The sequence below is a fragment of the Urocampus carinirostris genome, chromosome 1, assembly GCF_059441175.1.
Source record: "Urocampus carinirostris isolate Australia breed hairy pipefish chromosome 1, RoL_Ucar_1.0, whole genome shotgun sequence".
Classification (NCBI taxonomy): domain Eukaryota; kingdom Metazoa; phylum Chordata; class Actinopteri; order Syngnathiformes; family Syngnathidae; genus Urocampus; species Urocampus carinirostris.
In genome coordinates, this window is record NC_142349.1 from 109,979 (window position 1) to 124,270 (window position 14,292).

At 39.6% G+C, this 14,292-nt stretch overlaps 1 long non-coding RNA gene across 1 annotated transcript in view; it reads right to left on the reverse strand.

Annotated features, from left to right (window-relative positions):
- LOC148373177 (uncharacterized) overlaps positions 1-5,114 on the reverse strand; it is a 48,133-nt gene extending 43,019 nt beyond the window's left edge. Inside the window, exon 1 of the long non-coding RNA XR_015849661.1 lies at positions 4,875-5,114. This is a non-coding gene — a long non-coding RNA (uncharacterized LOC148373177). The remainder of the gene's footprint in view (positions 1-4,874) is intronic.
- Positions 5,115-14,292: the final 9,178 nt, after the last annotated feature.

The window sequence follows — 14,292 nt, forward strand, 5'->3', positions numbered from 1 at the left end:
TATGTTCTCCCCGTGCTTGCGGGCACTCCGGTTTCCTCCCACATTCCAAAAACATGCATTTCAGGTGAATTCGCCGGTCCAAATTGTCCCTAGGTGTGAATGAGCGAGTGCGTTGTCTGTCCCAGTGTGCCCTGCGATTGGCTGGCAACCAATTCAGGGTGTCCCCTGCCCACTGCCCGATGATTACTGGGATGGGCTCCAGCACCCCCGCGACCCTACTGAGGATAAGCGGTGTAGCTAATGAGATGCGGGATATACTTTATGCTTTTATATAGTTGTGCGTTTGTGTTTCTGTGGTTTTACGATTTTATTTGGTGTTCAGAGACAAGCACCCCCAAGGTCAAAAGATTGCTTTTCCTCCCAAATGCCATTCATCTCATCAGGTTTCGGTTCTGGGAAAGTTTGACTCCCAAATTCCAAACCGAAAACTTGCTTTTCTCCTCACAGAAACACATTGTTTTTACAAAGTTCACTATCCTTATTGCTTATTTATTATACTAGCACGCTATCTAGCAACCAATATTATACACTGCATTTCCTGTCTGAACCAATCAGAAACCTTTTAGATACACGTGGTTCAGTGTGCCCTCCGATCAGATTCCACAAGACCGTTTAAAAAGGAGACGCACACTTCTGCGGAACTATTCCATTTCGATTCAAGAACACAACTTTGCCTTGTTTCAATGCGCTTGCTTTTCTTTAATAAACGAGTTTGATTTTAACTTACAAGTTTCTCATTTCATCCAGACACCGTTTTTAACCTGACATGTACAAGCACCATAATAAGACTTTTGGTTTCAGACTAACAACACGCTCGCATTAGAAGAAAGATTCTTGCAGGCTTTACTGCAATTTTAGGAACTCTGTTATTTTGGTAGGGAGGAAAAAGCCTTGATTTTAAATGGGTTCTTATATAATAGTAAAAATAGCATTCTGAAATGTACTTCAATAAAGAACAGGAAGTCCAATTATGTTCTTTAAAATACATATTTTGATAACCTTTTTAGCAAAGGAGGACAAAAATAGACAAGAAATGTAAGGCCTGATGAAATGCGGTGCAAGAAAAACATAAAAACACTTTAAAAGAAATATAAGAAAAATGTGGGTAGTATTGTCTAAAATAATTTTTTTAAATGGACAGTGTGTATTATTTGACCACTATGTGTTGCTATATGGTGTAGTGCAACCGGAATGAGTGCTAAGAAGCACAAGGGAAAATACAAACTTCGGAGACACAAAGTGACCAAAACGCACTATTTTACTTCTCAATTGCTTTGCCCAGCTGTTTTAAGGATTATGGGTACATGTAGCAGCACGATGGCAGACAGTTATGTCAGCTCCATTGAGGTAAAATAAACGCTATTTTCTCAACCTACGATGATTAAAAAAAAAAAAAAAAACACATCTATATGATTGTTTGTGTATTTTTGCTTTTTTTGAAAGTAATTGTTATTTTTTTAATGAATGAAGTTTTTGACTTCAACGACAATTAACAGAGGCGTGATTGTGCTCTTCATCCCTTTTATTATTTGATCTGAACCCTCACAAAGCCTCCTCTAACAAAGGACAAGGGCAACCCAGTTTTACTAACTCCCTGAGACAGAATGGCAAAATTTTGGTGGTTCTCAAAAAAATGTTCCAAAGTTTAATACACACTGATATTCAATAGCTTATTAATGATGATGACCTCAGAAAGCTGTCAATAAGACATTTTTTCATTACCTATATTCTATGTTAATGATATCTGTGTAAATGTTCTACGGCCCTTTAAAACTTCTTGTTATTAAGGGCTGTAAAAATAAACATGACTTGACTATGTACTACTGTATGTATAAAAAAGGAGCCATATTTGGACTCATTTTAATGATCTTGATTGCTTCAAAGCAAAGTGCATTCAATTATTCAATCTTAAAGACTTTGAAAACACAAGACCCAAATTCAAGCATTTACAAGGATTTCAAGCACCCGGTCAAACCCCACTTCTTGGAGGGGAGCAGGTATAAGCAGGTAGAGCCTTGCTAGCTAGCAGTCTGTTGCTCACTGGCCAGGTGCTTGTTGAACATCCGCTAGCACTCTTTTGGGATTGAATTGTTTTTCATCAGCGTATTCTAGCGGGCAGTACCTTTTTAAATGGTGGACTAATTTTTTCATGTTGTCCCGTCATGGTACGCAGATGTTGTCAGGATTTTACAGTGCACATCGCCTCTTTTTTTCTATCAAACTAGCTAAAATACCTCCAAACAACTAAAGATGGAGGCCTCTCCGGTCCACGAATTAATTATTATTCGTGGCAAAAGTTATATCACGATAATAATCGTTAAGAGTGTTATCGCCCAGACCTACTGTCAGGACATTTTTTTTCCACGTAAGGAATAAATAGGACAAATTAAGCCTAATGATGCTTCATCCCAGTGGGATGAAAAGACTCACTGCTCAATGATAGTTCAGTTCACCACCACTGATAGCTAATGCTTCCACCACAGCCACCATTTAAGTTTCTTTCCGCAAAAAAACAAACAAACTGTGCAAATAGGGAAAGCAGGGAGATAACTAATGCAGACTAAAACACTCATTTTCATTACATATTTTTCACCCGGTGTGTCGCGGCATATTGTGTGCCTGTGCAGTCCAGCGGTGACAGAGTAATCTTGTAGTACTTTCATACCATCAGCAAAGCGGCAATGTCAGCAGCAGCACCAGGTAGCTAATTGCCTTGTGCTTAAAGACAAGTGAATCACAGATCATTCAAATATCCCACATAATGCCCTTGTATGAATTAACCTACAACCTTTATGTGATTTGATGTGCGAATGCGACATCGGTCCCACATGCGCAGAAGAGGACCCGTGACGTCACACGCAAAGCGCTCTCTGTTTACGGAGGTACTCATGGATGCTAACGGTGACGCATATCTAGCTATTTGAAAGTATTTGTGCTCCTGGAAGCTAAACAGAGCTGTGCCCCGATAGTAATTAAATCAAAAACATTGCTTTCCCTCCATTGAATGCTCTCTATGTTTTCGTCATTGTTGTTGATTTTTTTTTTTTCAATTTCTCCCGCCTGGTTGTACGCAAAATAGTGACGTGCAGGTCGGACTGAGGACCAAATATGAAAGTGGCCTGGATCTGGTGTGAAAAAGTCGCACACAAACACTGCCCTACTAACAAATGAGATTCTGGCAAGTTGAATTTGTTCGTAAGTTGCTTCAGTGCTATATTCTGTATATTTAAGGTTTATATAACTATTTTAAAGGCTTGTATAAGGAACCCTTTATTGTTTTGCACTAAAATATAAACATTTCATAAAATATGCTCTATATAGATAAATGAAGTGGAGTATAACTTACTTTTGGAAGATGCGCTTAAGACGTCCTCCTCCATGGTAAAAAGTGGCCGACAAAAGTGTTCCGACAATTTTTTCAACCGCATCAAGCTTTCTTATTGAACTTACATTTCAAAAGAAATGGCTCGCCTATCCTCGACACTTTACACCAACCAAATTGAATGGATGCACGAGATATTAAACAATAAACATGCCAAAGTTCTTAGCGCGCTGGAAAAAGTTTAGGCGTAGAATGTGGGGTGCGCATGAATGATGTCAGTAGGGCATCGAATGTCGTGAGAGTTCGTGCGAGAGTTTAGGGGAGCGCGAGAGTTTTGTTTTGGAAAGAGTTTGGTGTGTTTACAATAAACGGGTGCTGGCGGTTCTCGCTCTCCAAAAACACCGCAAGAGTTTGAGTATTTTTTCATGAACGAGGAGCAATCCATTACCCACACAAAACGACACGCTACATTGGTGGTAGCAGCGGTAGTGCGAGGGGGTGAAGGAGAGATGTTTACACACTAACTAGAAGAGGAAGCAGATTTTTTTACTTCCGAGTGGATACTGGGTGACCTCTCACAGCGCCACACGCTGGTAGGGGCGGGGAGAAGCACTACAGTAATGTCCGTTACTCGGCAAAAGGTGCACACAATACAAAATCTAACTTACAGCAATGTCCGAATATTTTTCAAAATCCCCCCAAAAATGTTCGTACCGTTTTACGTAAGTCAAATAGTCAAAGGTAGGGGAGCGTCTGTATGAGGCTTTAAGACAGACTTTAACAGATCAGATTCAAGTCGTGTGAATGCAGTGTGAACCAAGCAGCGACAGGTGGATACCAGGACGACACAGAACGTGATTGATACGTTTTTGAGAAGGAAAATGCTGACTGTGAACTGGACTCTGGACAAAATCTGTACACAGATGAAGGCCCAACTATGCATGGAAATCTAAGAGAAGAATGTCTGCTTTCTTTCATTTAGATTTACTTTTATGAGGGATGCAACGGTACTGTCTCCAAACAGGCCCAGATTTCACACTGAGAGAGTATAAATATGGAGAATAAAATACATTATTTTTTTGTGTTTGTTTTTGTTCATATTGAAGACGTTATTTAAAAAAACCTTATTCTTTAATTTTAAAAAGCACTACCATTGTTAAAGGAAGGTTCTCCAGTTACTAAAAAAAACCCTTATTCTTTAATTTTAAAAAGCACTAACATTGTTAAAAGAAGCTTCCCCCCACCCCCCACATTTTAGCTCGTGGTGTTTCACTGGATTTTTTTCAATTAGAGTAAAGTGCCTTGCCTCAATTTATTTAAAAAAAACAAACTCAAGTCTTAATTTGCCGTTTAGTTTGATTAGACTGCAAGGATGAATATTATTTTGGCTGCACGAGCGTATGTTAGATTTCGTCTCGTGGCCAACCAAATGGACACCACAACCTAGCAGGCCGCACCAACAATATGAAAAAAGTAACAACATGTATAGTAAATGGACTACGGAATGGTAAAACAAGATGCCAAAGGTGTTATGGAAAATAGAGTGACCAACCTGCTCCTTGTTGATGCTTGCTAATGCTAACTTGGTTTAGCCATCGATGTTCTCGCTCGGTTTCTTCTCGAAGCTGGTCTTTGAAGTGTCCTTTCCCTCGGGTGTACATTTTAGACGGTTTGATGTAATTGTTTGACTTCCAACGAAATAAACGGAGCTTTTTCCGCACGGATGGATCGGAAAGCCGCTTTACCGAATACAACCAAAGAGTTACTCGGAAGATCGGAGAAAATGGTCGGAGCTTCAAGAATATAACTTCCGGGTCACAAAAGAGCTTTATTTTTTTCCCCATTACAGTATTATTTTGGGATATTTTATGAAGCATCTTCCGACAACAGTATACTGATTTTTGGAACAGTTTTTCGACATGAAAGTCTGAAACGACTGCAAAACGTATGCTAACATAGTCCAATGTGAAGAACATAAGATCATTTGAAATTCTGATGGAAGATAATAGTGGAATATTGACTTGTGAAAATTTTAAAACCAAACGGGACTTCAATCCACCCAAATTTGATTTTAACAAATTGGTGATTGCCATTCCAAAGCAATTTGTCTTGATAACAGCTGAAATTCTGAAATATCAACAAATAAACCCCCATGTAGCTCCACCTCCTGTACAGTGTCAATTCTGGACAGTAAATGTAAAAATAACCCCATAAGACAATACTTAACAAACATAACTTCCAGGAAAATAAAACCAAATTGGAATTTATTAGAAATTTAAAAATACCTATAGCCCCCTGAAGTTAAAGAAACTCACTTTAAAATAACGAATAATATGAATCTATCCAATGATTCATTCAGATTAAGAAATTGAAGAAAATTAATTTTCATTTAGCAACATTTCAAAATTATAGATAGGAATAGCTTTGAACAATTTGTTTAATTCGGACTTGGAGGGATAGAAGTCCAATTGACTTTTACAATTTTCTTTACTTATTATTCCACTGTTGTCATCCATCAGATGTAATAATAACCACATGTTCTTCTTAGACCAATGTTAAAGAAATAATGATTTGTTCTGTGTGATACATAGCCATTATTCCAGATGGATGGAGTGTGGTGAATAGTTGTGCACATAAAATAATTTCCAGTACAAAAATCAGGTCATGTTTATTTGTATAGCTCTTAGTCATAAGAAGTCTCAAAGGGCTGTACAAACCACAAACTATTAATGACTACAGACTAACATTACACCAACCCCTGGTCTAAAACCTACGGTACATGAGGGCAAGGAGAAACTCAAAACCTCAGCATGAGTAAAATGAAGAAACCTTGAGAAGGGATCGCACATTAGGTAATGCCTCTTCCAGGATGACTAGGCAGCAATGGATGCAGATCAAAATTTGTGAAAATCAGACAATTGAAGTGTTAGCTTCTTTGACCATGTGACCGTTTTCATGTAATATAGTTTATTAGTCCAAATAAAGTTAAAGTGCATTTGGTTGGTAGTTTTGTTTATATTGTTTGGAATTGCTTGAGAGTATGCTGGTTAGATAAATCTAGATAAACTTTCCATTTCAGTCAAATGGATTCGGATAATGGATAAAAGATATGTCCCATTGGAGACGTAAATCCAGTTGAGATTTACATTGTTTTATTTAATTTTCTGAATTCGGAGTTTGATTTTGTTTGGTATATTTTGTTAGATAAACCCAAAAAATATTTCCCAGTAGAATTTATAGGTATGTTATCAATGTATTTTAAATTAGTATCTCATCTCATCTCATTAGCTGCACCGCTTATCCTCAAGTAGGGTCGCGGAGGTGCTGGAGCCCATCCCAGCAATCATCGGGCAGTGGGCAGGGGACACCCTGAACTGTTTGCCAGCCAATCACAGGGCACACAGGGACAGACCACTTGCTCACAATTTGGACCGGGCCAGTCCACCTGAAATGCACGTCTTTGGAATGTAGGAGGAAACCGGAGTGCCCGGAGGAAACCCACGCAAGCACGGGGAGAACATACAAACTCCGCACAGGGAGTCCGGTAGCTGGATTTGAACCCACACAGTAGGTTCCCAAGACCATAGAACTGTGCCTGCACACGCGCTAACCACTGCGCCGCCGTGCTGCCCTAAATTAGTATAATTTCGTTTGTCAGATATTTTTTCCTACAGCAATCTGAACTTGATGGCAATCTTTCAAGAAAAGAGCCGTGTCATCAGCCAGTTGGCACATAATCATTCCGGTTTCTAGACCATTAAGTTTTTAAATGGGCTGGCAATGTATAATGTAGATGACTAGCGTCTCTGCAACTGAATTAAATAAGTAAGAAGATATTGGGCATCCCTGTGGAACATCAACATTTATCTTAAAGCTTGGAATTGTACCTCGAAGTAAAAAAAACACAGCTATTAATATTTTGACAAAAACCTTCGATCATTTTATTAAACTTTAAACCAAAACGAAATGATTCAAACGTAGATGGGCTAAAAACCATGCTCCATTGAATCAAGTCCAGACATAGAAGATAGCCATCATTTTCAATAAGTGCCCTTAAACTATAATGTCCATTATTACGTTATTATGAATTAATCTTCCTTTTAAGAATCCTGATTGCGATTGGTCAATAATATCGGATTGACCGGAACAGAGATGAGAGACAGAAATAGAAGTTAAGAGTTTGTAGTCGGAGTTTCTTAGTGTCACAGTCTACTGTCATATTTGGTTTTCTCTCTCTCCACCTTTCCTTTTTTGGGGGGAGCGGGGACTTCCTCTTGGCTCTGATTTAGACTCATACAGTACCTGGTGTCACCTGCCCTGATTCCACCCTAATTACCTCTCCTGCTTACTATTTAACCACTCTTGTTTTTCAGCATATTTGCTTGTCTCTCTATGATATTAAAAGGAATGGGGAAGGGTACAGCCAATCAGCTAGGGTCCTTCGGGTACTTCATGGGTCAGGACTATCGCGATTGGGTGCAGGTGTTTACAGATGGGGCAAAGGACCTAGAAACGGGGATAACAGGTTTTGGGGTGGCAGTGCCAGGTAGAGGAATAGGTAGTGTTGGCAGGATGAAGCCCCGTGAATGTATCGAGTATTTTGGGCCAATTGCTTTGCCCTTGGTATACTGTGGAATCCCAGTACTTGAAACATGGATCTAGCTGTGTTGCCAGTGTCATTACACTGGCCGTTTCCAATTAGACAAATGATCTTTCAAATAATGTTATTTACATTTTCTATTTAATGGTGGTACAGAAAATTGAGGTGGACCATAAACATAGGGGTCTCTGTTTAAAATGTTTTTGTAAGTATGACATTTCCCACCTAAACAACACACTCAGTCACACATTTATACCATCCATGGGAGAATAAATAAAATAATAATAATCATACTAATATTAATTACAAGAGGGGAGGACTTAAGTAGAAATAATAATAATAACTATCACAATATGGATAGTGTATGCATAAATATATACACAGACACACACATAAATAAATACACTGCTTTGATTGCACTGATTGGGACATGTTTAAATCGGCTGCTACTTACAACAACAAAATAAATATAGATGAGTACGCCATTTCTGTGTCAGCCTACATCAGTAAATGCGCAGAAGACGTCAGCAATACCAAAACTATATGCACCCGTGCCAATCAGAAGCCCTGGATGACTGCTGAGATACGCAAACAACTAAAAGTACGGAACCTTGCCTTTAAATCTGGTGACAAGGAGGCACTGAGATCAGCGAGGGCTAACCTGAACCGTGCTATCAGACTAGCAAAGCGAACGCACAGTCAAAAAATCCAGGAACGTTTCCTCAGTACAACCAACACCAGGGATATGTGGAAAGGCATTCAGCCATCACCAAATACAAGCCAACCACCGCCCCAGTGCAGGACACTAGCATGGACTTTCTGAATGACCTCAACAAATTCTTTGGAAGGTTCGAGGCACAAAACGGCACCCCTGCAGCGAAAGCGGCTCCAAATCAGGACGAAAGAGCACTCCACCTGGACTCAACTGACGTGAGAAAGACCCTGAGAGGGGTCAACACAAGGAAGGCTCCAGGCCCGGACAACATTCCGGGGCGGATACTTAGGGAGTGCGCCGATCAGCTGGCTTGTGTACTAACAGACATTTTCAACACCTCGCTAGACCAAGCCAAAGTACCATCATGCTTCAAAATTGCCAACATCATCCCAGTGCCAAAGAAACCCCAGATCTTATCATTCAACGATTACCGGCCCGTTGCACTGACTCCTATCATAATGAAGTGCTTTGAGAGACTGGTTAAAGAGCACATCACCTCCAGTCTCCCCTCCTCATTCGACCCCTTTCAGTTTGCCTACCGGACAAACCGCTCCACCAGGGATGCCATCTCCTCTGCGCTTCACCTGAGCCTGACACACCTAGAGGAGAAGAACACCCATGTGCGGATGCTGTTCCTGGACTTCAGTTCAGCATTCAACACCATCATCCCACAACATCTGGTAGACAAAATGAGACTCCTGGGTTTCAACACCCCCCTGCGGAACTGGCTGCTGGACTTCCTCAGTGACAGACCCCAATCAGTGCGGATAGGTCAGAACATCTCAGATGTCATCTACTTCAGCACGGGCTCCCCCCAAGGCTGTGTCCTGAGCCCCTTGCTGTTCACCTTGATGACACACGACTGCGTCCCTAGGTCCGCCACAAACCACATCGTGAAGTATGCTGACGACACAACAGTGGTGGGCCTCATCAGGGACGACAATGACCTGGCCTACAGAGAGGAGGTGGAGCAGTTTGTGGGCTGGAGCAGGGACAACAGCCTGGTCCTGAATGTTGACAAAACTAAAGAGATCATTGTCGACTTCAGGAAAAACCAGCCCAACCATGCCCCACTTTGCATCAACAACAAGGCTGTGGAGGTTGTCAGCAGTATCAAGTTCCTAGGGGTGCACATTACAAACAAACTCACCTGGTCCGTGAACACTGCATCACTGGTTAAGAGGGCACAGCAGCGCCTGTACTTCCTGCGGAGGATGAGGAGAGCCCACCTGCCCCGACCTTCCCTCATCGCATTCTACAGGGGCACCATAGAGCGTATCCTGTCCAGCTGTATCTCTGTGTGGTGTGGAGGCTGCAGCGCTACCGACTGGGGTAGTGTAAGGAGGGTAACAAGGACAGCAGAGAAAATAATCGGGACTACACTTCCCTCCACTCAGGACATTGGCCAGAAGCGCTGCCTATCCCATGCTAAGAACATTATCGGGGACCCCTCTCACCCCCATCATGGACTGTTCACTCTGCTAGCCTCTGGGAAGAGGTACTGCAGTGTGCGGTGCAGGACCACCAGGTTCCGCAGTAGTCTAGTCCCCCTGGCCATTAGACTGTTAAATGGTCAATCTAACATACAGTTAACCTAAATCTAAACGGCTGCTAATCTGACTTTTTGCACTACTGGCAGTTCTTTATAGCTTGCCGCTCCTTGCACATTTGCTCTCTGCACTATTGTACTTACAGCGTTATTGTTACAGTGTTAATGTTACTGTTTACCTGACTTGTTAACCTGTCTGCCCATTTTGCACATCTGGTTAGCTACTCCTCTTGCACTATCGGCACTATGGTAAAATACTATACGTAGCCATAATACAATACAACTTTTACTTATATCTGTACATTCAAGGAAACTGTGTGGGTCAGATGTATCGACATTTCGTTCTGTATACACGTGTACTAGAATGACAATAAAGTAGATCTAAATCTGAATCTGAATCTGATATGTATGCATTTATACATAAATACACATCGACACACATATAGATAAACATGAACACACCCACACACATACACACACACACACACACATACACACACACACACACACACACACACACACACACAAACACACGCATGGATACATATACATATACATCTACATATATATGCACAGCACACATACATTTATTTACATACACACACTGCACACATATATCAGTAATAAAATGAGAAAAAACAAAATTGATCTTTCAGCCTTCCCTTTAAAAGGTCAGCCAACATTTTTGGAGTTTCTGTTGTCAAATTTGATGCTTCACAATCAACTGATGGTATAAGCATTTTCATTAGAGGTATTACTTTAAAACCCAGAGACCCGTTTTTTCTCTGAAAATTCAACAGCTGCCTGTTGGAATGGGCCAAGCACTTTAATGATTTCTTCAATAGTTTTAAAGTCACTAGAAGTAAGTTAAGGAAGGTCGACCGACAAAGACGCAAGGGCAGCCCCCATGGTTTCCCGCGTGTTTCTACCTCCATCGGCAACTTGTGTTTTGGTCTACCCATCGACTCATGGGGCCAAGGCGTTCTTGTGCTGTTGCTGAGGTTCGGAAACAGGCCACGATGTTTCTTGTTTTTGCCCTTATCTCTGACAAGATAGGGATTTGGCCAAATGACCAATTTTGAAGTACATTAATTGCAAAAAACATTAAGAATTCCAAGGAGATTTGCTTTTCATCTGCACACTCAAAATTGTTCTTAATAACAATTATTTGACACAAATTATTTTCCTGTCTTTTCTTTTCAAGACCACAAAGGTAGGCTGAATTATGTTTCTCCTTTATCCATTTCGCTCTTAATCTAATAAATGTTCTCGTTGCTTTTTGTGTTAGGATATCATTGAGATTTTTCCCTAATATGCAATATCACACATGTTTAGTTGTTTGATAATTAAAAACTCCTTTCCCTCAATAGGCCTTTTTGGGGATTTTTACTAAATTAGATAGTAGATTGAAGGATTTTATATTTCAGGATTTTCTATGTTTGACTGGTGTTGTAATATCCTTTCTCTTAATAAATCTTCAAAATTAATCTGATGGGTTCACATAAAAAAAAATGTTTCTAAGTAGACTTGAGTACATTTCCCAGTATTTCATTTTGTTAGTGATCATGTAAATAGCACAATGATCAGGTAATGGTTGGAGCAGATATTTTTTCATTGATGCTATAAAACAGCATCTTATTGGTAACTAGTGTTAGATTTTGAAAATAGGTCACTGAGTATGTTGTCACCATAAAACAAGAGTCTTCCAGCTATATGATGTACTATTTTATGATCGCAGCATTACTTGGCTAATCACATGACTCATTTAGTTGTTATAAATGCACTTATGTCACTCCACACGTTTGAGTGAAGTATTGGGAAATTAGAGATAAAAAGAGGATCATATTTATATGTTAAGCATCTTCTACTGGTTAAAGAGATTGTTTTTAAATTACCTTAAGGAGATATTTTGACAGGAACCCTTGTATTCTGAATTTGTTCTTCATAATTTTCTCTCCATTGAAATTTTTGGGGAAATGTGTTCGTCTTGTTTAATATAATAAACACATCATTTAAGAGGAATTCACATATTTGGCAGATATAGTAGCATTGATGCGATCAATAGGAAACATAAAATAGGAGGATATATCTTTGACTTTGATTAAATTAATAAAGGTACTAAACATTTACATGATAATTATAAAATACTCACATGACCAATATAGGGTGCTAATTTTCATTTCAACTGTCTTTATTGTCCTTGATATCAATGTTAGAAAACATTGCATAGAACAATTAACAGTCTCCTTGCTCCAACAAACCGCCAAACTAGCAACAAAGTGTGAGGACTTGGAGTCGAGATCACGACGGAACAACATTAGAATACATGGCATTCCGGAGGGTGCCGAGAGGAACGACACAATCGGCTTCATAACAAACTTTATTAAATCGAACATTCCGACAACAGGACATATGGATTTGCGCATTGAGAGGGCACACCGCTCACTGGTGAACAAGTCTCAAGGTAAAGCACTGCCACGGGCAATTATCGTACGTTTCACCGACTACATAGTGAAAGAATCCGTAATGAAAGAAGCATGGAAGCGGAAGACAACGTACGAAGGCAAGACCGTTTACTTCAACCAAGATTACACCACAGAAATCCAAAAAAAGAGGAAACAAGTAAGGGACGTTATCAAAAAGTTAAAGGAAAAGAACGTAAAGGCACAATCCCCATATCCCGCCCAGCTGAAGATGTTTTTGGACTCAGGAATAAGAACATTCTCTACACTGATGGAGGCAGCAACATTGCTAAAAGAAATGGGGATCGAAGTGGAAGAGGACAACACGGAGACACTGCAAAAGATGTTGTCAAAGAACATTTGGACCACAGTGACCGGAATTGAGAGGAAGACAAAGGAACACCCCCATCATAGAAGGTGACTTACAAGCTCTCATGGAGCAAAACAAAGCCAAATTCGGATTTGGGGTGAAAGAGTAAGGACCATATCTGCCCTTTCTATTATAAATTCAATAAGTTAGAAGTAAGTAAAATACCAAGTAAAATTGTTATCTTTAAATTAAAACAATATATGTATGTGTATATATATATATATATATATATATATATATATATATATATATTGGCATAGAGCTACGCTAAAATATTTAGTTAGTTATAACTATGGACGACGGTACAAAAGTTGTTCACGCACTGAGTGCATATTTCCAGGAGGGTAGCCAAAACTCTCCAATTGGACTCTTGGAAGACATGGGTTTTTGTTTTTTGGGTGTGTTTTTTTTGTTTTTGGTGGGGAATTATGTGTGCTTGTCAATATGTTTGTTAGTAATTTGGTTTGTTTTGTCAATGGAGGTGTTAGTAATTAATGTAGTGTTTTTGTATGCTTCAAAAATCAGTGAGACTCAATACAAATCATGAGCAATCTAAATATTGTTTCATATAATGTACATGGGCTAAACCACCCCATCAAGAGAAAGAAGATATTGAATCAACTCAAGACATTGCAGAGCTCAATAGCCTTATTACAAGAGACACATTTGACAGAGATTGAACATAAGAAGCTAAAAAGAGAATGGGTGAACCAGGTGTTCTACGCATCCTATGGTAAAAGGAGGGGAGTAGCAATTTTACTTGGAAAAGGGGTTTCGTTTAAAGTCGAAAAAGAAGTGAAGGACAATCTGGGGCGATATATAATGATTATAGGGTCAATGGCCGGTTGGGAAATATCAATAATGAATGTTTATGCACCAATTGAGGAAAAGGGGACATTTTTTCAAGTATTAGCTAAAGTAATAACCAACTGTGCGAAGGGAATGTTACTTATAGGAGGTGACTTTAACACTGTACAGAATTGCAAAGTGGACAAGTATCCTTCAGTACATGGAACAAATACAAAGAGGTCGAGGATGTTGAATAACATAACTAAAGAATTGGGATTGATAGATCCATGGAGAGAGAAGAATCCCCAAACTAAAGACTATACTTTCTATTCAAACCCGCATGGCAGCTATTCGAGAATTGATTACTTTTACATTTCAAGACAACATATGCATACAGTAGTAGAGTGTGGTATAGAGAATATTACGATAAGTGACCATTCTCCAATTACTTTGAAACTAAGTTTAGACAATGAACCCCATTTTAG